Source organism: Rhincodon typus, chromosome 18 (genome assembly GCF_021869965.1).
Source record: "Rhincodon typus isolate 14 chromosome 18, sRhiTyp1.1, whole genome shotgun sequence".
Lineage (NCBI taxonomy): Eukaryota > Metazoa > Chordata > Chondrichthyes > Orectolobiformes > Rhincodontidae > Rhincodon > Rhincodon typus.
This window is the reverse complement of record NC_063349.1, coordinates 1,305,515-1,330,633: the sequence shown is the minus strand read 5'-3', so window position 1 is coordinate 1,330,633 and position 25,119 is coordinate 1,305,515. Positions and strand designations below refer to the sequence as shown.

The 25,119-nt window shown below is 44.0% G+C and overlaps 1 protein-coding gene across 1 annotated transcript in view; it reads left to right on the top strand.

Annotated features, from left to right (window-relative positions):
* The first annotated feature begins 5,553 nt into the window (after positions 1 to 5,553).
* The window catches only part of mical3a (microtubule associated monooxygenase, calponin and LIM domain containing 3a), a 385,628-nt gene continuing 366,062 nt past the window's right edge, over positions 5,554 to 25,119 (top strand). The window contains exons 1-2 of the mRNA XM_048607801.1: positions 5,554 to 5,672; positions 7,995 to 8,057. The gene's annotated coding sequence lies outside the window, so the exon portion shown is untranslated. The remainder of the gene's footprint in view (positions 5,673 to 7,994; positions 8,058 to 25,119) is intronic.

The window sequence follows — 25,119 nt, the reverse complement described above, 5'->3', positions numbered from 1 at the left end:
GTAATCAACACAGTTATAAAAGCACTCTCACCATTATCTGCTGTCATGTTAATGGCGGCTTTATTGATGGTTGTGGGATGCCAGCTATCATCTGAGGGAATTGACTGTGCTGCTGTGTTCCTGTAGCAAATGAGCCCACTATCCCTACCTTTACAATATGCAGGACCACAGCAGGGCTGCCAGGATGCACGACAGACAGGTTCATGTAGGCTTCTTTCTATACCTGTGAGTGAGTCCTAGCCTGGAATCTGATTGAAGCGTGGGCATAGGTTTTAACGCTTTGAAAAGGCATTTGATAAATTCTATACAATAAACTTATTCTGAAAGCTGAAGAATGAAATGGTAGTAACAGCATGTTACATAAAAACGATAGGGAATAGCAATGATCAGAATTGACTCTAGTGTCCTCCAGCTGGAGAAACTTTCAACAGAGGCTGGATGTACAGAGCTTAGCTTCAATCTTTGTCAAAAAAATACAAACTGGGAAATGCAGCAAACAGCAAGCAGCATTAAAATTAGCTATCAGGAGGACAGTGACTGGGGAAGTGGGCAGACATACAGCAGACACAGTTTAACACAATAGTATGACGTGATAGATTTTTGTGGGAAAAATAAAATTATGGTTTAGGAAGAAGGGGGGTTTAGCAGAACCACGATGGGGTCAGGTATTTTCAGTGAATGTGGAGAGACTGGGGAAGATGAGATTTTTCTCCTTAGAGCAGAGAAGGTTTTGGGAGATTTAATCGAGGTGTTGAAGATCACAAAGGAGCTTAGTGGAGTAAATGAAGAGAAACAGCCTCCATTGGCATAAATAAGGGGTTGAAAGTAATTGTTGAAAGAATCCATAGAAGAGAATCTTTTTACAAGACGAGTTGCTGTGATCTGGAACACACTGCTTGAAGCAGACTAAATGGGAACTGAAGCTAGAGAAAGCAAAAAGGTTTGGGACATGGACATCGCTGCCTGGGCCAACATTTCTTGCCCATCCTGGATTGCCCTGGATGGTGTTGTGCTACCTTCTTGAACCGCTGCAGTCCATGTGGTGGAGGGGCACACTGTGCAGCTTTCTCTTCTGCTGGGAAATGTAAAGAAGGGTAAAATCGCTAAAGTCCTACGAGCCCACAGGGCTGCTCTCTCGTTATAGACAGAGAGAGAGAGGCAACTGGTGGTGGTTTAACTGAGGGGCGAGGTTGAGAAGGTCCTTTATGGTAGCCTCAAACAGTCGGGAATTTAATCCATGCTGTTGGCAACACAGACAATGCTGGCAATGACATATCTATCATCAGTTTCCACACCAACTCTTGGAACTCATAGTTTGAGACACAGTTGTGAATAGGGATCCGTTAAAGTCAGTCAAGTTTTTCGAGAAGTAAATGATTCAACAAATAAAGGAAAGATAGTGCATTTTTTATTTATTCTATTCATTCACAAGATGAGGGTGTCACTGACCAGGCAGCATTTATTGCCCATCCCTAATTGCCCAGGGGGTGCAGTTAAGAGTCAACCACATTGCTGTGGGTCTGGAGTCACAGGTAGGCCAGACCAGGTAAGGATGGCAGTTTCCTTCCCTGAAGGACATTAGTGAACCAGATGGACTTTTCCAATAATTGACAAAGATTCATGGTCATTATTGGATTCTTAATTCCAGATATTTTATTGAATTCAAATTCCACCATCTGCAACTGCAGGATTTGAACCCAGGTCCCCAGAACATATCTGGGTCTCTGGATTAACAGTCCAGCAATAATACTACTAGGTCATCGCCTCCCCACATATGTGATACATGTGAGCTGTGATGACATTTGAGAAATTGTTTCATGGGCAGCTTTCTTGAAAAAATTGAGATTGTTGGTTTAATTAGAAATGAAAGAGTAGGCTGTCAGATGGGAAATAAAGATGGACTCTGTAAACAATGTAGGACACACTGGAGTAGGATTCTTTGTAGTGGATCTTAAGGTCAGTGGTGGACGAATCATGTTTTCTTCTTTCTGTGCATAGATCGTTTGTACTTCCATATGGGAACACAAGGTTTGGTGAAGTCATGTCTTTGACAAACAATGTGAGTCTGTGAGAAGCCTGACAGGGTTATTGCAGATGCAGTTTAATCTGGAGAAGTATATTTCAGAGGTGATACAAGGAGTAAAACTTATCCAGCTCAATACATGAACAGAGATAAATGAAAATTTTCCTAAGAATGAAACCATTTTAGAAGTTGTATACAGGGGAATACGGAACAAAAATAACAAACAAATTTTTGCATATTATTAATTTTGCTCAGTCAGGAGGATTTCAAGAAGTTCTAGGTTCCTCAATAAAGGCACAGAGAACACACTGAATGCCTGTGCCAGGTGACTGCGTACACACTGAGTGTCTGTGTCAGCAGACTTGGCCTTGCAGGTCAATTTAAAATCTTTTGTCCTGGTTCCTTTTGGAAAATGACTGGCTGGTGAGACTCAGATCTAGAAAGTTTGTTTCCCTATCTTTACCTGCAGCACAGGGGTGTTTAAGGGCTGCTTCTAAGCTGTGACTTTTACAGCACACTGGTTCACACACTGGCACATCAGGCCACTAACACATGGATCAGGGATTGCAGTCAGTTTATATTCCCATTTTTTGTACATTTCAAGAAGAGAAAAGCACAGTCATATCTATAGGAGATGCTTCTCATCATCTTTTCCTTTTAGGTTTTTCTGTTTGAAGTTTCCCTGACTCTGTACAGTTATGAAATCCCATGGGTCCTCACAGGACTCCACCAGACAGTCAGTGAATTTACATCTGCAATCATCATTTGGCTTTAGCTGTCCTCTTTTAAAAAGACATGTTTGAATTAAAATTTCAACAACTCCATTAGTACTTGGGCATTCTGATCCATATTATGACATTTACCCCAAGGATGAATGAAATGAGATCCATTCTTATTTCATTATGAAGTGTGAAAAAGAATTAAATATATAAAAGAACAAACACAGTCACACACGTTAATTCTCTGAACACCAGGCAATATTAACTTTCTGTTCTAATTGGGTTTCTTTAAATTCTGGATAGCATGTCTGTAATCATTTTTGATTTCCTGACAATGTGGATGATCTTGAAGTAGTATGTTTGAGGGGACAAACTCCCATGAAATAATGGCTTTCTGGGCCTACACTTTTGTGAAAATGCATAATGGTTATGATCAATATAGACTGTGGTCTCTCTTTACCTATTTTGGACATATATCTCCAATTATTTGACAGTCAATAGTAAACCAAGAGCCCTCTTCTCTGCTCTGGATTACTGCTTGTTGAGTATTTGGAGAAATACTCCTTCTATTGGTCTATTTTGGATTCCTTTTCCTGAAGGAACACAACTCCTAATGTGATGTCATTTGCATATTTGACTACTTTATCTGTTTAGACAAAGTTTGGAGCTGCAAGTACAAATGGCCCATTTGTACTTAGCTTTTCAGAACCTGATTGGCATTTCTCAGTCCATACTACCTTTGCTTTCTGCTGTTGCATGTTTGTCAGCAGCATAGCAACAGAGCTGAAGTTTGGGACAAGTTGTTGTTGGAGCTGAATATATCCCAAGAGTGTCCTGATTTCCTGTGTTGTGGGAATGGGTGTCTGTGCCATGGCTTGTGCCTTTTCAGCCCTGGTCAACCCTTGACCCATTATGTATCTTATAAGGGTTGCTTGGGTCTTACTGAACCCTCTGTTTGCAAGATTGAGTCCGGGGTCAGCTGACTGTGTATTTGTTGAAGTGGTCTTCCAGTTGTTCTTTCATTTCCCAGCTGTTACTGTAAACTAGGAGGTCATCTAGATGCACTACACAATTAGATAACCTTGCTACTATATATTTCATTAGTCTTTGACAGGTGGCTAACACATTCCAGAGTCTGAATTGCCTGACTCTGTATTGGGTATAAACTGTGTGGAGTTAAGAAGGTGGAGACTTGGCAGTAATGCTGTGTAAATCTCTCTTGGTACTATAGGCCACTCCACTTACCCTAACAACGCCAACTTCCAGAAAGGGTGCTGGGCAAACATTTGCCCTGTTCGCGGCAATAACTTTTCAGTTGTTAATGCAGAGCCTTGTGGCGATATCCAGCTTGGGCACCAGCACAACTGGGCAGCTCCAGCCTCTGAGCTCTATTAGTTCATTCTCCAGCAATTAGTTAATCCTCTCTTGAACTGGGTCTAGCTGATAGGGATGTGGCCTTCTGAGAGCTTCCACACCTAAGTTGGTGAATAAGGAGTTTATATTTGCTAGTGTTGATTAGCTAGGAACTGGGGGTTTCAATGTGGGCCTCACTCATGTCTCCCTCCAGTTCATCCACACTATCACCCTCATCTCTTAGAGTCATAGAGCATGGAAACAGATCCTTCAGTCCAACTCATCCATGCTGACCAGATTTCCCAAAATAAACTAATCCCATTTACTGTCATAGAGTCATAGAGATATACAGCACGGAAACAGATCCTTTGGTCCAACTCATCCATGCCAATCAGATATCCCAAATAAATCCAGTCCCATTTGCCAGCATTTGGTCCATATGCCTCTAAACCCTTCCTATTCATATACCCATCCAGATGCTTTTTAAATGTTGTAATTGTACCAGCCTCCACCACTTCCTCTGGCAGCTCATTCCATACATACACCATCCTCTGTGTGAAAAAGTTGCCCCTTAGGTCCCTTTTAAATCTTTCCCTGTCACATTAAACCTATGCCCTCTAGTTTTTGACTCTCCCACCCCGGAGAAAAGACCTTGTCTATTTATCCTATCCACGGCCCTCATGATTTTATAAACCTCTATAATGTCACTCCTGAGCCTCTGACACTGCAGAGAAAATAGCCCCAGTCTATTCAGCCTCTCCCTATAGCTCAAACCCGCCAACCCTGGCAATATCCTTGTAAATCTTCTCTGAACTCTTTCAAGTTTCACAACATCCTTCCTATAGCAGGGAGACTAGAAATGCACAGTAGCAATGGGTCTGTTATCTACTTGTCCCTTTCTCAGCGATGGTGATGCTTGACATGACACAGCCTTTGCTTTCTCTCCTGACTTGTGGCCTCAATCAGATCATTTACTTCCCTGAGCATGTCAGCTACTCTGTACGCCACAAAGTGGATTCCTGTGGTTTCGGTAGGAGTACTAACGCGTGGTTTCTTGACTGGAATATTTGGTCCCTGGCCTATCTCAGAGATTTTCAAGTGTTCTTCACAGGCTCTCACAGGTCAATCCAGAACTGTTCTATGATCTAACATGGAGACCTCCTCTCTCTGTTCTTAAAAACCTCTCGTTCATTCATTTCAGGAGCCTTCGTATTTGGTGCCTGAGAAATTAATTCACATAGAGGAAATCCAGCCAGTTCATTGATGTGTCCTTGGTGGTGAACAGAAGAATATCTAGTCCATGATCTTAGTCATGAGATGTACTTGTAGCAGTGCACCCAGATGATTCTTTTTAGGCTTTGGTGGTACCATCCTATCATCCCCCGGGGCTGCAGGAAATACACTGACCTCTTTCTATTGTGTCATGTCTAGGTTACCCAGAATTTCAAGGAATATTTTGGACATGAAACCCTGATCTGACTGGATCTCAACGGTGAAGAATTAGGTCGATCTGTGCTTTAATGGATATGGTTGTCACAGGAACAGCCTCTGGAAAATTGGATGCCATGCCAATGATGGTATAGCTATACTGCTGACCCCCTTTTGTTTAGTGCAGAGGTCCCACACAGTCCACTAACACCATACTAAATGGCTTCCCAAAGCTGGCATGGGAATTGCAGGGGCAGGAGTTTGCCCACACAGGGCAGGTGTGGCGGATTCTGTAAAATATATATCCTTAAAGATTGTGGTCAGTATAATACTGGGTGGTCTCAGCTTGGGCTTGGGCATTTTGCATATACCAACATGCCCAGCCATCAGAATCTTGTGATCTAGTCATAATATTTCACCACTGTATCTATGACACCACTACCTGGTGGATCACTGCACACTCTTGGTTTGCTGGTCTCTGAAGAGGTTTCCATGTTGTCAACAGCAGCTCATTTTGACAAAGGAACATTCAGGGACTGGTCTTACCCCCAGCTTCAGCGTGATCAGTCTGAGCTCATCGTTTTAACAGTGGATTGGCTTCATTGGGCTGCTCCCATTGATTGATCACTACTCTGTGGTCTTCCAGACTCTGGAAGGAAACTGCAGCTAAGCAGACTAGAGGGTCATGGACCACATGACTGTACAGTCAGGAAAAATGCCAAACACCTTCTCCTGCAGCTCAGTAAGGTATCCCTGAGGAAGCTATTATCTTGGATCCTTCTAAGTCACTGCCAAGGACCATATTGATCCCATTTACAGGCAGATTGGAGACAAACCCTCACAGAATGAGCAAATGTACCTGGCATGGAGTCTTAGACCTTCTTGAGGGGAATTAGTTTACGGAGATTTTCATAAGTGGCTTCTGTCTTAAGTGCCGGTACCCACTGGTCAAATGCAAGCTGTTTAAGCCTTTCGAGATATGTCTGGTCAGGCCAGTTTCCCTACACATCTGGCACTAATTGGTATGCCCTAAAAATAGCCTATTTTTATTGTCTCATAATCAGTCATGTTTTCCTCAGAAAAGGGGGAGGATCAACCTCATGCACTTCCCCAAACAGCTTACTCTGCTGTCATTCAGACAAATGTTGGCCTGGCCACTTTAACTGCCGCGCTAATCACTTGAAAGAGGTGAAGAAAGCTTTCACCTCTGCCTCCTCAAATGCAGGATTTCAATGAACAAACTGAGTTGCCCCCACCCTCGAGACTGAGCCGGTGGTGTCTTCCTAGAACACAGTGGGGTTCCTGTTCCTCACTCAAGCTAGCTTTGTTTAAACACTCCCCCACCCTTTTCCCTGAAATTCTCTCTCTTCCCTCTTTTCTTTCCCATTTCTCTCTCTTTCCAATTCCCTGTGTTTTTGTTGAAATTCTAATTTCCACTGTTCCAATTGTGTTACTCTACCCATTTCAGCATCCTCAGTTTCCACCTGGAAATTTTGTGTTTCCTGATTCTTGGGTGAAATACTAATCCCACGTGCCTCCTGAAACTGCCCAAGGGACTGACGTTTAAAATTCTCAAAAGCAACTACCTCGAATTCTACTCAGAACGCACTGGCATCTAATAGAACAGAGAAAACAGAAGAAAGCCCTTTGTAGTTTTTTTTAAAAAATGGTTCAAAGTAACGGTTTACCCACTCAACTTCTTTTTGTTTCACCCGATAATCCAAATATGGAGCATGTGGGTACGGGCCAAGGGCAGGCATATGGAGATAGGCCACAGATCAGTCACGATCTCGTTAAATGTTGGAACAGGCTCAAGGGGCTGAATGACCCGTGTTCTGAAATGACCTGTGTTCCAATTTAAAGTGCCCAGATGCCAGGTGAGGTTCCTCAGTTTTTTGCAATTCTAGGAGGAAAAGTGGGGATGTTTAATGGCTGTTCTCAAGCTGGGACCTTCCACGTACACAAATCCACACAGTAGCATGTCAGGCCACAAACGCATGGAACAAGTGTTGCAGTTTATAACTCCCTTTTTTTGTATGCTCTTGGAGAGGTAAAAGACAACCTTGTTTACAAGGAGACAGCTTCCTGCTTGGTGAGGGGGTAGGGATGTGTGGTTGCCATCTACTTCTCGTTCTTGTTTGATATTTGTCTGGCTTGGTACGAGTGTGACATTCCACAGGAGTCTTACAGGACTCTGCCTGGCAGTTACTGAACTTACATCTGCAGTCAGATTCGATATGCCCGCAAGTACTTCAGCACTCTGATCCTTCACTATGCACCAGGAGCCTGCCAAGGATGGGGAGGAAGCTAGTTATGAAGAGGAGTTTGTGATAAACTGGGATTGGTTTTACTGGTGCAAAGAATGCTGGGAGGAAGTTTTGGGTAGGTTTACAATACTGAATACAATATGAGTGTTAGAGGGGCAGCTACAGAATGTGAGGACAGCATCTGAGACAAATTTCTCTCTGCAGAGACCTTGGAAGTTGCATCACTTTTCCACAGAGAGTGTTTGAAGCAGAGACCATCACATCTAGGTAAAGAAAGCTGGTTGAATATCTGATCCAGAGGGAGATACCAAGCGGTGCGAAAGTTTTGGATTGATTTAGCATAGATATGATCCATATCATCTCCTTCAGATGTGTAAAGGTCAATGGTTTTAATACATAAATGGAATTTGTTTAAATATGGGACAGCCTGTAATTTACAAAAGGAACCATAAGTGTTGAACGTTTAATATGGTGATATATAATTCTATGATATACAGTATTTTATTCTGATACATAGCACTTCTTTGAAATGTATAGACATTCACTGTGATATATCTTGCTTCATTGATGTTATATATTTTAATATATGACAAGGATCTGCCTTCCATAATTGCTGCATTGCCTGGAGCCCTTTCTGAGGTTATGAAGACTTTACCCTAGGACCTCATTCTGATGCATAGTGTTTCACTGCAATCTAGAATTAGTAAGCTAAACGTGGGACCGTCATAATATTTGGGACCCAGGTTTTTACACTCTATATTCAGGACTTAGAATGGGGGAAACAAGGGTCAAGGATCTAAGTTTTCTGCTGATCCAAAGTGTGATGGGAAGGTCAGCAGTGAAGAGGCTGTAGCGATATGGAGAGATTGAGTGAGTGGACAAGAACAATGAATACAATGCTGGGAAGTGTGAAGTTATCCATTCAGATAGGAAAATTATTTTCAAAAACATGGTTTTTAAAATAAAACCACAGGAGATCAAATGCAAGAGGAAATTATACTGGAAATGGTCAGGCTCTAGGAGCATTGATACACAGACAACATTTGGGGTCCAAGTCCATGCCTCTTGCAAGTGGCAACACAACTGGATAAGGTGGTAAAGAAGATAAATGACATGCTTGCCTTCATTGGTCAAGGCATTGAGCATAAAAGTTGGCAAGTCATGTTGTAGCTGGATAAAACTTTGGTCAGGCCAGTTTGGAATATTGTGTATAGTTGTGGTCCCCACACGAATGGGAAGGAAGTGCTGGCTTTGGAGAGGGTGCATTCTGTTAAGTAAATAAATCTTAAGTAAATCATGACAGTAAGCTAGTCTAAATAGTAGTGTGAATGTAACCAACAATTATCGCAGAAAACTCATCTGGTTTACTAACATTCTTTAGGGAAGGAAATCTGCTGTCCTGACCTGCTTTGGCCAACACTTGACTCCGGTCCTACAGCAATGAGGTTGACTCGTAACTGCCCTCTGGAATGACTTAGTAAGCCACTCAGTTGTGTAGGGAAGGGCAATTAATGCTGGCCTTGCCACTAATGCCTAAATCCCATTGAATGAATGAAAGCAGAGTGTAGCCTAAACACATTGAACATAACTTCATTAGTTTTAAAGTTTAAACTTCTCAAAATAAATCCCAGTGTATTGTAATTGTTTTGTTAACCTGCATTACTGCTTTCAATTTCACTTGTGTTTATATAACATTGAGATGCATAGCTTCTGCAACGCAGTCCTCACTCTGATATTTTGTATATTATTGCAATACATATGATATTTACATCACATTCCAGTCCTACCTGTCCACTGTATGTGTCAGAGACATGGACAATGTACAGAAAACACCTCTAATCTCTTGAGAAACATCACCAGTGATACCTCACAAAATTCTGCAACCCCACTGACAGGATAGACGCTCCAGTATCAGCGCCCTCTCTCAGGACAGACGCTCCAGTATCAGCACCCTCTCACAGACCAGACGCTCCAGTATTGGTGCCCTCTCTCAGGACAGATGCTCCAGTATCGGCACCCTCTCTCAGGACAGACGCTCCAGTATCAGTGACCTCTCTCACGCCAGAGGCTCCAGTATCTGTGCCCTCTCTCAGGACAGACACTCCAGTATCAGCGTTCTCTCTCAGGACAGACACTCCAGTATCAGCACCCTCTCTCAGGCCAGACGCTCCAGTATCGGTGCCCTCTCTCAGGACAGATGCTCCAGTATCAGCGTTCTCTCTCAGGACAGATGCTCCAGTATCAGCATCCTCTCTCAGGACAGATGCTCCAGTATCAGCATCCTCTCTCAGGCCAGACTCTCCAGTATCAGCGTTCTCTCTCAGGACAGACACTCCAGTATCAGCACCTTCTCTCAGGACACACGCTCCAGGATCAGCACCCTCTCTCAGGCCAGACGCTCCAGTATCCTGACACATGAATTTGAAACCAAGTTCACCACTTGAAGCTCCATCATGACGAGTGGTTACTAGGATGACAGAGGAAATCTGTAAAGAACACTCTCACATCCTCCCTGAGGAAATGCAACATCCCCACACACTCATAGGAATCCCGTGCCTCACAGTACCTAACCACCTTGAGTGTCTCTGACAGGCCCATGTGGAAAACAGGTGTTAACAGTGGAAACAGCAAAATCCTGAACATCTACCCTGCCCTCTCCCCTTCAAACACCACCTCTCCACCTCCGGCAGGGTGTGTAGATCTATCTTTAGACTGTTCAGTTAGCTTAGGACCCACAACTCCTGACTGAAAGATATACATCCTCAATCCCAAGGGATTGGTTAAGGAGGAGGAGTAGAAGATGCATCACTGTATTCTACAGCAACTCAGTGTGAAATATAAGATCTCACTATGGTCTACAGGACCTCATTGTGATCTATGGGACCCTGGTGTGCTCTGCAGGACCACAGTGTGATCACAGGATCTTAGTGTGATCTACAGATCTCGATTTGATCTTGGGACCCTAACGTAATCTACAAAATTTCAGATTGATCTGTCAGACCTCGGTGTGATCTAAAGGACCTCAGTATGAACTGCTGGACTATGGGTGTGTTCAACAGGAATTTGATGTGATGTACTTGATCTCAGCAATAATGGTGTGAATCATGGGAATCTGCATGATCAACAGGACCTGGGTGACCGCAGTGTGATCTAAGGTACCTTAGTGTGATTGACAGGACCTCAGTATGACCTATGGGACCTCAATGCCATCTACAGGACCTGGATTGAACTACTGAAAGTCAGTGTGATCTATAGGACCTTCGTGTGATCTATAGGATCTCTGTGTGATCTGTATGAGCACAGAGTGATCTGTAGGACCTTCTGGTGACAATATAGTAGCTTGCTGTGTTTTCTGGCCCTTGGTGCTCTGACAGGAGCTGACTGTAATCTGGGTGACCTCATTATGTTGATGGTAATCTATGCTGTAGGTGAAGGTGGATTCTCTTCCTTCAGATTCTTCCCATTCTCAGACAGTGAGCTGTGCAGGGAGCTGTCACTACATGTTCGGCTACAGCCTTGATCAAAAGACCAGATCATTCCTGGGAACAGAGCAGTAACTTGATCAGAGATGGAACAAAGCCGTGCTCAGAAATATTCAGAAGAAATGCTGCCCAAATGGGAAATACCCAGTCTGAGACATCATTGCAATCGTGTGTGACAATGGGAGGATTGTAGCGTAGTGCTATTATCACTGGACTAGTAATCCGGATACTAATTGTTCATAGAATCCCTACTGTGTGGAAACAGGCCATTCGGCTCATTGAGTCCAAACCGACCCTCCAAACAGCATCCCATCCAGATACACTCCCTAACCTGCATTTCCGAAGGATAACCCACCTCACCTGCACATCCCCAGAAACTGTGGGCAATTTAGCATGGCCATTTCACCAAACCTGCACATCTTTGGACTGTGGGAGGAAACCAGAGGAAACACACGCAGAAACGGGGAGAACGTGCAAACTGCACACAGACAGCTGCCTGTGAGTGGAATTTTGGTAATTTGAGGACACAAATTTGTGAATGTCTGAGGAGCCGGGTATTAAGAAAAGGAGCTTTGTACAAAGGACAGCATAGTCATCGAAACCTACAGCTTAAAACAGGCCCTTCAGCATATTGCTTCCACCCCAGCCAAAAATAACCACCTATTTTAATCCCATATTTGTGCATTTGGCCCACAGCCTTGTTATGCCTTGGCATTGCAAGCGCACGCATCAAAATACTTCTTAAAAGTTATGAGGGTTTATGCCTCTACCACCCTTACTGGCAGTGAGTTCCAGATTCCCTCCATTCTCTGGGTGAAAAAGCTCTTCCTCACATCTCCTCTAAACCTTCTGCTCCTTCCCTCAAATCTATGCCCCTGGTCAATGATACTTCCACCAAAGAGTAATGTTTCTTCCTATCTACTCTATCTATGTCCCATCTCAAACTCCTCTGCTCCAAGGAAAACAATCTCTTTTTATAACTGAAACTCTCCAGCCCAGGAAACATCCTGGTAATTCTCCTTGGCACAATCTCCCATTCATTACATCCATCCTATATTGCAGATTCCAGAACTGCACACAATACTCTAAAATTTATTTGCCATGAATTCACCCATCTGACCAGCCCGTCCATATCCTCTTGGAGACTAAGGCTATCCTCCTCACTATTTACCACCTCATCAATTTTCGTATCATCCATGAATTTACTGATCAACCTTCCTACATTCCAGTCCAAATCATTTATTTAAACCACAAACAGCAAAGATCCCAACACTGACCCCTGTGGGATACAACAGGATGCAGACTTCCAATTAGAAATACACCCCTCAACCTGCCCCCACCTCTGCTTCCTGTCAATCAGCTAATTGTGGATCCAATTTGCCAAATTTCCTTGGATCCCATGTGCTCTTACCTTCACTATCAGATTCCCATTTTGGACCTTATCTCCAACAAGACTACATCAAAAGCATTGCCCTCATCTATGCATGAGGTCACCTCTTCAAGAAATTCAATCAAGTTGGTCAGATGTGATCTTCCCTTTAACCAAACAATGCTGACTGTTCTTAATTAATCCCTGCCTCTTCAAATGCAGATTAATTCTGTGTCTCAGAATTGCTTCTGATAGCTTCCTCGCTACTGAGGTTAGACTAACTGGCCTGTAGTTTTCTGGTTTTTCCATTGAACTGTTCTTGAATAACAGAAACACATTGACTGTACTCCAGCATTTCTCCTGTGGTCAGAGAAGAATTTAAAAGTTTTGAAAATGCCCTGTTATTTCCTTTCTTACCTTACTCAATGCATTTCATTTGGCCCTGGAGATTTATCTACTTTATGCCTGCCAGACCAGTCAGAACCTCCTGCCTGTCTGTTGTAATTTCTTTAATTGTATCACAGACCCCCTCCATGATTTCTATACCCCTGTCATTCTTCCCACTAACCAACACTATACTCCCCCTCCCACCCACCTTCCTGCAAAAATGCTATCCCCTATTCCCAATTCCTTCACCTCCGCCGCATCTGCTCCCAGGATGAGGCATTCCACTCCCGTACATCTCAGTTGTCCTCGTTTTTCAAGGACCGTAACTTCCCCCCCTCAGTGGTCGAGAACGCCCTCAACCTTGTCTCCCACATCTCCCGCAACTCATCCCTCACACCCCGTCCACGCAATAAGAACCAAAAAAGAATCCCCCTTGTCCTCACGTACCACCCCACCAACCTCCGGATCCAACGCATCATCCTCCGACACTTCCGCCATCTGCAATCCGACCCCACCACCAAAGACATCTTTCCCTCCCCACCCTTATCTGCTTTCCGGAGGGACCACTCTCTCCGTGACTCCCTTGTCCACTCCACACTCCCCTCCAGCCCCTCCACACCCGACACTTTTCCCTGCAACCGCAGGAAGTGCTACACCTGCCCCCATACTTCCTCCCTCAACCCCATGCCAGGCCCCAAGAAGACTTTTCACATCAAGCAGATGTTCACCTGCACATCTGCCAATGTGGTATACTGCATCCGCCGTACCCGGTGTGGCTTTCCCTACATCGGGGAAACCAAGCGGAGGCTCAGGGACCGCTTTGCAGAACACCTATGCTCGGTTCGCAATAAACAACTGCACCTCCCAGTCGCGAACCATTTCAACTCCCTCTCCCATTCCTCAGACGACATGTCCATCCTGGGCCTCCTGCAGTCCCACAACGATGCCACCCAAAGGTTGCAGGAACAGCAACTCATATTCCGCTTGGGAACCCTGCAGCCCAATGGTATCAATGTGGATTTCACAAGCTTCAAAATCTCCCCTCCCCCTACCACATTCCAAAACCAGTCCAGCTCGTCCCCGCCTCCCTGACCTGTTCTTCCTCCCACCTATCCCCTCCTCCCACCTCAAGCTGCACCCCCATTTCCTACCGACTAACCTCATCCCGCTCCCCTTGACCTGTCCGTCCTCCCTGGACTGACCTATCTCCTCCCTAACTCCCCACCTACACTCACCTTTACTGGCTCCATCCCCGCCTCTTCGACCTGTTTGTTTCCTCTCCACCTATCCTCTCCTCTATCAATCTTCTATCTGCCTCCCACTCTCTCCCTATTTATTTCAGAACCCCCTTCCCCTATCCCTTTTCTGATGAAGGGTCTAGGCCTGAAACGTCAGCCTCTCTGCTCCTATGATGCTGCTTGGCCTGCTGTGTTCATCCAGCCCTGCACCTTTTTGCATTTCCATCATTATCCTTTTACCCTTAAAGTACCTGTTGAACAACTTATGATTTTTCTTTATTTTACCTGCCATTATCCCTTCTAAACCCCTTCAACTCTCTTAATCGCTGTCTTAAGTTCCCTCTTGCACATGCTATACTTGTGTGGGATTTCTGCTGTTTTGAGCCCTTGGTATCTTTCATAAGCCTCACCTTTTCTGTTTATCCAATGCTGTATATCCTTCGCTATCCAGAGTTCACAGGATTGGTTGGTCCCACCCTTTTTCTTTATTGGATCATGTTGGTCCCATATTCTCTACATTTGCTTTTACAATACATACCACGGTTATGAGACACATTTACTGGAAATTATCTGCTCCCAGTCCACTCAGACCAAATCAGCCTTCCCCCCCCCCGGCTGAGTTGAGAAACTTGATTTCAGGCCCATCCTTGTCCTTTTCTATAACAGTCTTGAATCTTACAGAATTATGATCGCTGTCTGCAAAATGCTCCCCTTGCCTGGCTTTGTTTGCTAAAATTAAGTCGAGCACCTCCCGCTTTCTTATACAGCCCTCTACGTAATGGCTTAAAAAGCTGTCCTGGGTGCATTTGAAGAATTCTACTCCCTCTAAAACTTTCACAATATGACCACTCCAGTTATATTGGGTAAGTTGAAATACCATCTATCACTACCCTACTACTTTTACTATTTGCCGAAATTTGGCTACATGCTTACTCTTCTATTTCACCCAGGCTGCTTGGGGACCTACAGACCATACCCAGCAATTGTTCCTTTTGACTTTTTAAAATTTCTACCAAATGGCTTCATTTGAGGAGGCTTTGAAGATGTCATCCCTCCGACCTGCTGTAATAGATTCCCTGATCAAAATTGTGACACTACCTCTTCTTTTACTTCCTTCCTGTATTGCCTGAAGATCTGTATCCTGGAATATTAGAATCCTGGAATTTTATAGTACAGAAGAAGGCCATTCGACTCATCGTGTCTGCACTGGCTCCCAAAAGAGTTACCCAGTCTCCAGCCTTATCTCCGTAGCCCTCTAACTTGATCCTTTTCAAATGTTCACCCAGCTCTCTTGTGAAACCTCCAGTGGATTCCGCCTCCACCGCAGTCCCAGGCAACACATTCCAAACCCTAACAACACTCTAAGTAAAGAAGTTTCTCCTCATCTCACTCCTAGCTCTCTTGCTGATAATCTTGAAATTGTGATGCTTAGTTACTGACTCTCTACCATATCTCAGCGACAGCAATGACATCATACCTCTATGTTTTAAGTTGTTCCCTCAACTCATCCACCTTCTTCATAAGACTCCTTGCATTAAAATAAATACGATCCAACCTTGCCAAACTACCTTGTGCCTGAACCAGTCTAGAATGCTTATGCCTTCTTGACTCCTTTGCTGTTACTTCTAATTTTGAGTGTTCATCTTCCCCTGCTGAATATTCTTTCTGGATCCCACCACCCCTGCCAAGTTATTTTAAACCCTCCCCAAAAGCACTAACAAGCCTCCCTGCAAGGATTCTGGTCCCATTCTAGTTTAAGTGCAAGCCATCTACCTTGTACAGGTCCCACTAAAAACAGCTCCAATGTCTCAGAAATCTAAAGCTCTCTTTCTCCTGCACCATCTCTTCCAGCCACGCATTCATCTGGACTAATCTGTTATTCCTATACTCACTTGCACGTAGCACTGGAATTAATCCAGAGATTACCATCTTTTGGGTCCTGTCTTTAATCTATTTCATAGCTCACTAAATTCTTGTTTCAGGACCTCATCTCCTTTTCCGAACTAGGTCATTGTTATCACTATGTAACACAATCTCTGTCTGTTTGCCCTTCTCGTTCAAAATGCCTTTCAGCCATTCTCTGACCCTGCACCAGGGAGGCAACATACCATTCTGGAAACTGAAAGAACTATGGATGTTGTAAGTCAGGAATAAAAACAAAAACTGCTGGAAAATATCTGTTTTGTGGCTGCAGAATGCCTGTCTGTTCCCCTTACAATTGAATCTCTTACCACTATAGCCCTGTTGCTCTTTTCCCTCCCCTGTTGTGCAGAATACCCATCCATAGTGCCATGAAGTTGGTTGCCACTGCTTTCCACAACACAGTACTCACCTCCAACAATACTTAAAATGGTATATTAGAAATAGGGATGTCCACTGGGGCCTCCTGCATTACCTTCCTTCCCTACTCTTATACTCCAACCCCCTTGAAATGAGTTAGCATTCCATTAGCTTTCCTATGTGCTAGCTTTCTGCATTTCATGCACAAATTCAGCAAATCCTTTTGTGTTGCAGCTTTCTGTAGTTTTTCTCCATTTAAATAATATATTGTTCTCCTTTCGAAAATGAACAACTTCACACTTTCCCACATTATACTCCATTTGCCAACTTTTTGCCCACTTACTTAAGCTATGAATATCTCTCTGTAAAGCGTTTGTATCTCTCTTGCTGCTTGCCTCTCCAACTATTTATGTACAGTACATTCACTTCTTCCCTCCATATCATTAATATATATTGTAAACAGTTGCAGTCCTAGTTCTGATCGCTATGGAACGCCACTAGTTACAGGCCGTCAAACTGAAAAAGAACCCCTTATCCCCATTCGCTGTTTCCTGCCCATTCACCAATTAGCTATCCACACCAATATTCTACTTTCAACACCATGGGCTTTTAAAACTTAATCTTTTGTGAGATGCTTTGTTAAATCATTCTGGAAGTCCAAATACAACACATCTAATGGTTCTCCTCTATCCACACTGGATGAGCCTTCCTTGAAAAACTCTAATCAATTAGTCAGACACGTTTTGCCTTTCATGAATCCATTCATGGATTCGTAGAAAGTTCTTTATGCAGGCAAATGGGACTACATTAATTTTAAACTCAAACCTTCCAGCCCAGGAAGCATCCCAGTAAACTTTTTTTTTGCACTGTTTCCATTTTAATAAAATCTTTTCTAAAGTAGGTCGACCAGAACTGCACACAATACTCCAAATGTGGCCTTACAAACATCTTGGACAGCAGCAGCAGCAAGACATTCCAATTCATACACTTAGTGCTCTGACCGATGGAAGCAAGCATGCCGAAAGCCTTCTTCACCACCTGTGTACCTGTGACTCCATTTTCAAGGAGCTGTGAACCTGTACCTCCAGATCTCTTTGTTGAATAACATTCCCCACTGCCCCACCATTGACTGTGTAAGTTATATCCTGGTTTGACCCACTTTCATTTATCTAAATTAAACACTATCTGCCATTCCTCAACCCACTGGCCCAGTTGATCAAGATCTCACTGCATTCCCAGATAACCTCCTCCATTGTCCACTATATCACCAATCTTAGTGTCATCTACAAACTTACAAACCAGGCCTCCTAAATTCTCAACCAAATAGTTTACATAAATGATGAGTAACTGTGGACTCTGTGGCACACTGCTGGTCACAGGCTTCCAGTCTGAAAAACAGCCCACGAAACGACCCTTTGTCTTCTACCATGAAGCCAATTTTGTATCCAATTGGCTAGGTCTCTCTGGATCTGGTGAGATTTAACCTGACTCACCAACCTACCATGAGGTACCTTGTGAAAGGCCTTGCTAAAATCCATGTAGGCAATGTCTACCACACTACCCTCATCTACTTTCACCACTTCAAAAACTCAGTCAAATTCGTGAAACACGACTTCCACGCACAAAGCCATGCTGACTATCCCAAATGAGTCCCTGCCTCTCTAAATGCCTACAGATCCTGTCTCTCAGAATCTTCTCTAACAACTTACCTACCACAGACATTAGGTTCACCAGTCTGTAGTTCCCAGGCATTTCCCTGCAGCCTTTCTTAAATAATGGCATAACATCAGCCACTTTCCAATCTTCCGTCACTTCACCTTCGGCTGTCAATGATACAAATATCTCTGCTAGGGGCCCTGCATTTTCCTCCCTAGCCTCCCACAATGTCCTGGGATACACTTCTTCAAGTCCCAGGGATTCATCTACCTTAACAAGTGTGTCAGAGTTTGCAGATGGCACTAACATGAGTTCTGAGGAAGGGTCACCGGACTTGAAACGTTAACTCTGATTTTTTTCTTCACAGATGCTGCCAGACCTGCTGAGCTTTTCCAGCAACTTCTGTTTTTGTTCCTGATTTACAGCATCCGCAGTTCTTTCGGTTTTTATCTACCTTAATGTGTTTTAAGACTTCCAGCACCTCATCTTCTGTAATGTGGACTCTCTTCAAGACATCACTATTTATTTGCCCAAGTTCCCTAGCATCCATGCCTTTCTTGACGGTAAATAATGACGAGAAATACTCATTTAGGATTTCACCCATCTCCGCTGGCTCTGCATGTAGATGACCTTGTTGACATTTAAGAGGCCTTATTCTCTCCCTAGTTAGTCTTTTGTCCTTAATGTACTTGTAGAATTTCTTTGGATTCTCCTTTACCTTATCTGCCAAAGCCATCTCATATCTCCTTTCAGCCCTCCTTATTTCTCTCTAAATGTTCTCCAACAGCCTCTATACTCCTCAAGGAATTCACTTGATCCCAGCTGCCTATACATGTCACGCGCGTCCTTCTTTTTCTTGACCAGGGCCTCAATAACTCTAGTCAGCCAGGGTTCCCTACTCCTGCCAGCCTTACCTTTCACTCTAAAAGGGACAGCTGAAGCCCTAAATCCTCATTAACACACTTTTGAAAGCCTCCCACTTACCACATGTCCCTGTGCCTGCAATCTGCCTCCTCCAATCAACTTTTGAAAGTTCCTGTCTAAGACTATCAAAATTGGCCTTGCCCAATTTAAAATTTCGCTTATGGACCAGATCAATCTTTAATTGTTTACAATTTACATCAATGATTTGGAGTTGAGGACCACGAGTAGTTGTCAGAGTTTGTGGATGACACTAAGCCGAGTGGTAGAGCAAAGTGTGCAGAGGACTCTGAAAATTTGCAGAGGGATACAGATAGTTTAAGTGAGTGGGCAAAGGTCTGGCAGGTGGAGTACAATGTCGATAAATGTGAAGTCATCCATTTTGATAGGAATAACAGTAAAAAGGACTAATACTTGAATGGTAAAAAATTGCAGCGTGCTGCTGTGCAGAGGGACTTGGGTGTCCTTGTGCATTTATCGCAGAAGGTTGGTTTGCAGGTAAAACAGGTAATTAAGGAGGCAAATGGAATTTTGTCCTTCATTGCGAGAGGGATGGAGTTTAAAAGCAGGGAGGTTATGTTACAGCTGTATAGGATGCTGGTGAGGCCACACCTGGAGTACTGCGTGCAGTTTTGGTTCTTACTTGAGAAAGTATGTACTGACACTGGAGGGGATGCTAAGCAGATTCATTACATTGGTTCTGGAATTGAGAGGGTTGGCTTATCAGGAGAGACTGAGTAGAAGAGTAGAAATTTAGAGAATGAGGGGGGATCTTATAGAAACATATAAAATTATGGAGGGAATCGATAATTGATAAGCAAGGAGGATGTTTCCATTGACAGGTGAAACTAGAACAAGAGGGCATAGCCTCGAAGTAAGAGGCAACAGATTTAGGACTTAATTGAGGAGGAACTTCTTCACCCAAAGGGTTGTGAATCTGTGGAATTCCCTGCCCAGTGAAGTAGTCGAGGCTTCCTCATTGAATGTTTTTAAAGTTAAGATAGATAATTTTTTGAACAGTAGAGGAAGTAAGGGTTATGGTGAGAGGACGGGTAAGTGGATCTGAGGACACGAAAAGGTCGGCCATGATCTTATCGAATTGCGAGCGGGATCAAAGGGCCAGATGGCTTACCCCTGGGCCTGGTTTTTGTGTTTTTCCTATAGCCATTTTAAAATTAATGGAATGTGGTAACTAGTCCCAAAGTGTCCCCCATTAACACTACCATCACTTGCTCAGTCTTATTCCCCAAGAGGAGATCAAGTTTTGCCCCTTCTCTATGGGAATTAGCCATGGGAAATGCAAGGTTACAGGGTAGGGTGGGGACATGGTCTGGATGGGATGCTTTTTGGAGGATCAATGTGGACTTGATGGGCTGAATGGCCTGCTTCCACACCGTAGGGACTCTATGCTTCTGTTCTCCGATTCCAACAGCTTGTGTGGTGTAGACTGTCAGTGAGGTGAAGTGGGAGACCTGGTGAAATAGGTATTGTTGTTTCAAACGTGTGAATTTCCTGTAAAACATGGTGGTAGAGGGTGAGGGATCTCAGTGTTCAAAGATTGTCTGCTGCATGTTTCATGTGCAAAAAGTCAATTATAGGAAACACAGTGGTTCAGTGGAAGATAGTAGGAACTGCCGATGCTGGAGTCTGAGATAACAAGGCGTGGAGCTGGAGGAACACAGCAGGCCAGGCAGCATCAGTACAGCAGGAAAGCTGATGTTTCGGGTCTGGACCCTTCTTCAGAAATAGCTCAGTGGTTGGCACTGCTGCCTCACAGTGCCATGGACGCATGTTTGATTACAGCCATGGGCAACTGTCTGTGTGGAGTGTGCACATTCTCCCCGTGCCTGCATGGGGTTTCCTCCGGGTGTTCCAGTTTACTCCCACAGTCCTAAGATGTGCAGGTTATGTGGATTGGCCATGCTAAAAATTGTCCCATATTGTCCAGGGATATGGAGGTTAGGTGGATGTGGGGGTAGGTGTGGATAGGATGCTTTTCAGAGGGTCAGTGTACACTCGATGGACCAAATGGCCTCTTTCTGTACTGTAGGGATTCTATGATTCTAATTAAAAAAGGTAATATGGGGTTTTACGTGAGAATCGTGAGTATTTGTTTTATATCAAAGGAACTTGAACACTCCCAGGACAAGTACAGGGCTAGATACTGAATGAAGTTGTGGCTACACCTTTAAATTGAAACAAAAGCTCTCTCAACACTGTCCCCATCAAACACTCCCAGGACAGTGAGAGTACAGGGTTAGATACAGTGTAACACTCTCTGAATTGTCCCATCACTTCCTTTCTTAAAAACATCCACACTCGACCTCTCCATTCTTGCAAACTCCAACATTCTTTTCCTCTTCTGATGTATTTGAACATCTTAAATCTAAATCTGCCTATCTTTCATGGAACTCTATGTTTTGAATCCTCATAGTCAAGTTCCAACCTGGCACGGTACGTTACTGGTTTTTATGAAAGTCACAAATAATATATGATGTGACTCTGATAAAAGATGTACCCATCCTGTCTGCTGGCCCTGACACTGTGAGGTCTCCCTCTTCCTCCAGCCCTCTTCCTCTTCTTCCCTCCCTCCTCCTCCAGCCCTCACCCTCCCTTCCTCTTCCTCCAGCCCCCTCCATCTTCCTCCAGGCCTCTCCACTGTCACTCAGCGCGGGGCTCAGGGTTTTACTGTTCTGACCTGGCTCCGTTCTTATTGGTATAATCACAGGCAGAGAATCACCCACAAAACCTTCCCCTCCTGCTCTCACACTATTTCCCCTTTGTGTCCACCAAAGATTGACCCTGGACCCCCTGTCACTTCGCAGCTACAGACGTTCCTTAGTGACATCAACCACTCGGGCAATTCATTTCCACACACCAACTTATGTCACACAGCCCTGATTGAGCAGCATCTCTCTCTCTCTCATCACTTAGTTCCTCAATTACCCAATTGCTTACCTAGCACACAGTACGAATATTTTCTAAGTAAACACTGAAGGCAAAGAAGGCCATTTTGAAGGTTGTTCATAGTCACAAGCAGAAGAAAATAAGGATGACATCTACTTTCAGGAAACCAAAGACTGAGAAGACAATTCAAATATCTCAGAAAGAATGCTCCCAGGAGAAACAAACTGGACCATTGTCCTATCGTTAAACTCCCTCTGACCACTGAGAAGATGGAGGACAACAATACTTTATTGGCCCGGATGTCAACAATGAAAGCCAACCATTGGATCAAAAAAGGCTGTCAAGAAATGATAGGATATTGATGTAGCTAAAGTTAACACTCTTATCAGGCCTGATGTGTCTGGCCACAGACTTACAATGACATTGCCAATAAGGTTGACATCATCTAAACTGGTAATTTCATGAGAAACTGTATAAATATATCAATAATTTTTTTAAAAATGAATTAAAAATATTGGCTACTTCACAGCCATCATTTTTAGCACCTGCTGTAAACGTTGTTCCTAGAAACCAATTCCATCCCTCTCTCCAGCAACAGTCTGAGGCTGACCTCCTCCTGAGCTTCCAGCTCCACCTCTGATCCCTCAGCAGCTTCCACCTTTGCATCTTTGCCCATTCCCAGGCTCCCTGTAGCTGTCTCAAACTCTGCATGTCTTTGTCACCCTCAGACCTGACACATCCCAACACTCACTCCGATGGATCGATGTTGCTCATCTTCTACACTCCATTCCCCCAGCTCATCTCAAACCCTGCAGCACGCATTCTCACTTGTTCCATCTCCCAATTTCACACCAGAACCAATTCACATCCCTCTCTGCAGTGTTTGCTGATCTACACTGCCATAAGATTTGCAATATTTATTAAAAAAGCATTTATTCAAAATTTTCATTCTTATTTTGAAATCCTCGCAAAGCCTCATCCTCCTGATCTGAGTAATCTTGTCCTGCCCGCCAACATCCCTGCACTGCTTCAAATTTGGCCATTTGTGTTTTCTCAACTTTAATCACTTCACTACGGGCATCCTGCCTTTACCTAACAAGGCTGAAGAATCTGAAAGTGATTTCATAAAGCTCCCTGCCCCTTTAGCTGTTCTTTGAGACACTCCTAAAAACGCACCTCTTTGAATCAGTGAATAACATGAATTCTTAATCAAAGCAGTTCATTGTCAGCTATGGATCAGTCAGTTGGCTTGTTTTGAGCTGGAGCTGGTGAGTTCAGTACTCCCGTGGAACCCAGGATCCAGACTCACCCTCCACTGAGAGACTTTTACATGGTCAAAGGTACGGTCTTTCAGATGTGACATTTGACTGAGGCTGTGTCTGCCCATTCGCATGGATGTAAAGATCTCATTGACCTGTTTGAGACAGTGCCCTGGTGTTGCATCAACCAACACCTCAGACACAGAACATTATCACAAAGATAATTTCTGACTTCCCTATTGTATGGTCCCTTGAACCCAGGCGTCAGGAGAACCCACCCATGGTGCACATCTCATTCAACCCACAAGCCCTCATCCAGAGTCACCTTGTACTGCTGTATTAAAACAAACACCTGGTCATTTGTCAGCACTACAACATCAACAAACCCATTCTGCATTGTCTGCAATTTGAACAAGATGTCCTGTTACAGGCCTGTATCTCTGACTCTGCTATACTGTACCGAATGCAGTACACTCCCCTGAGTGTAGCAGCCAGATAGAGCTAGGAGCAGGGTGTCATTATTTGATGCCTGAAAGTTGTGACAGAGTTCAGCAAACTCACTCCAAATGCATTCACCCTCACTCATGATCATACACATGCCAGTTTATGCAGGGAGACCTGAGAAAGGATTATTACAAGTGATGTTTATTACACACACGCCTGCAGCATTGGTAAGGGGATTATCAACAGATTGACACACAAGCATGAATATACAGGTTCATATCTGGATGTTGAAAATGTAAGTGAGAGGGAGAGAGTGACTGTTCCTGAGAGAGATGAGTGACAAATCAGATGTAGATGATGAATTTCACCGTTGCTCTGACTATGCCAACTCAGCAATCAGCTCAATGTACTCTGCCTGGCACTTTGCCAGTCAGTGTCAGAGCTGTTCTAGCTTTTGATATCCAACCAAGCAGGATTACTATTAATCTAAAGCTACCAACATCCGATACCCAGATCCCAGGAGCAAGGTACCTCACCCCGACTCAGCAATTATACTCTCCTGCCCTTGACCGGCCATCCCTGTCCAAGCTCAGTAGGAGATTCAGAGCGTACGATGGAGGCTAAACAACATCTGGAGATCTTTAACTTTGTCATGCAGCTGTTACCAGGCACAAATCTTCGGACTTAAACAAAACATGGAGATATAAAGGATTTGGGATGATTTCTACTGGCTTAGGGAAAGAAACTGAGAGACCTAGGCCTCTGGTTGATTGTAGGGCCTGTAAGAGAGGGTCCTGAGTGTCTGTCTGTCTCTGTGAGCGCCAAGGACTGTGACAGAGGTACTGAAGCTGCGATAACTGTGGGAGCCTGTGTGGGAGTCAATTTGAATAAGAATGGCAGCGGAATGCAGGCCTTAGGGAAACTGGCATTCCAGGCATTGTGCAAGACAGACAGAGGCAGAGACCACCACAAGCAGGAACTTGCCCTGATGGGAGGGCCCATTTGAAGAGAGATCCTGACAGGACTGGGAGGTGTTGTGTTGTGGATAAGGCTTTGTGTTTTTTATGATCTGACTGGGAATGAATACTGTGGGTAGGAACTGAACTCCTCATTGGGACCAGAAACTGAACTGACTGTGCTGCCCTGTTCACCATCATCAACTGACACATCACTTTGCTACAGTCAGACTAATTGAACTCTTATGGGTTTTCTTCCCCAACCCCTCCCAATACTGACTGAAGATTCAACATTTGGTGGGAGGAAAGGCCGTGAGAGCAGACTTGACGAACATTAAAAGGCCAGACACAGATACTGATTGGATGATGCCTGAGAAGTTTAGAAAAACCAGTGATATAGCATAACTGGAGTAGCAATCCAAGGTTCTGG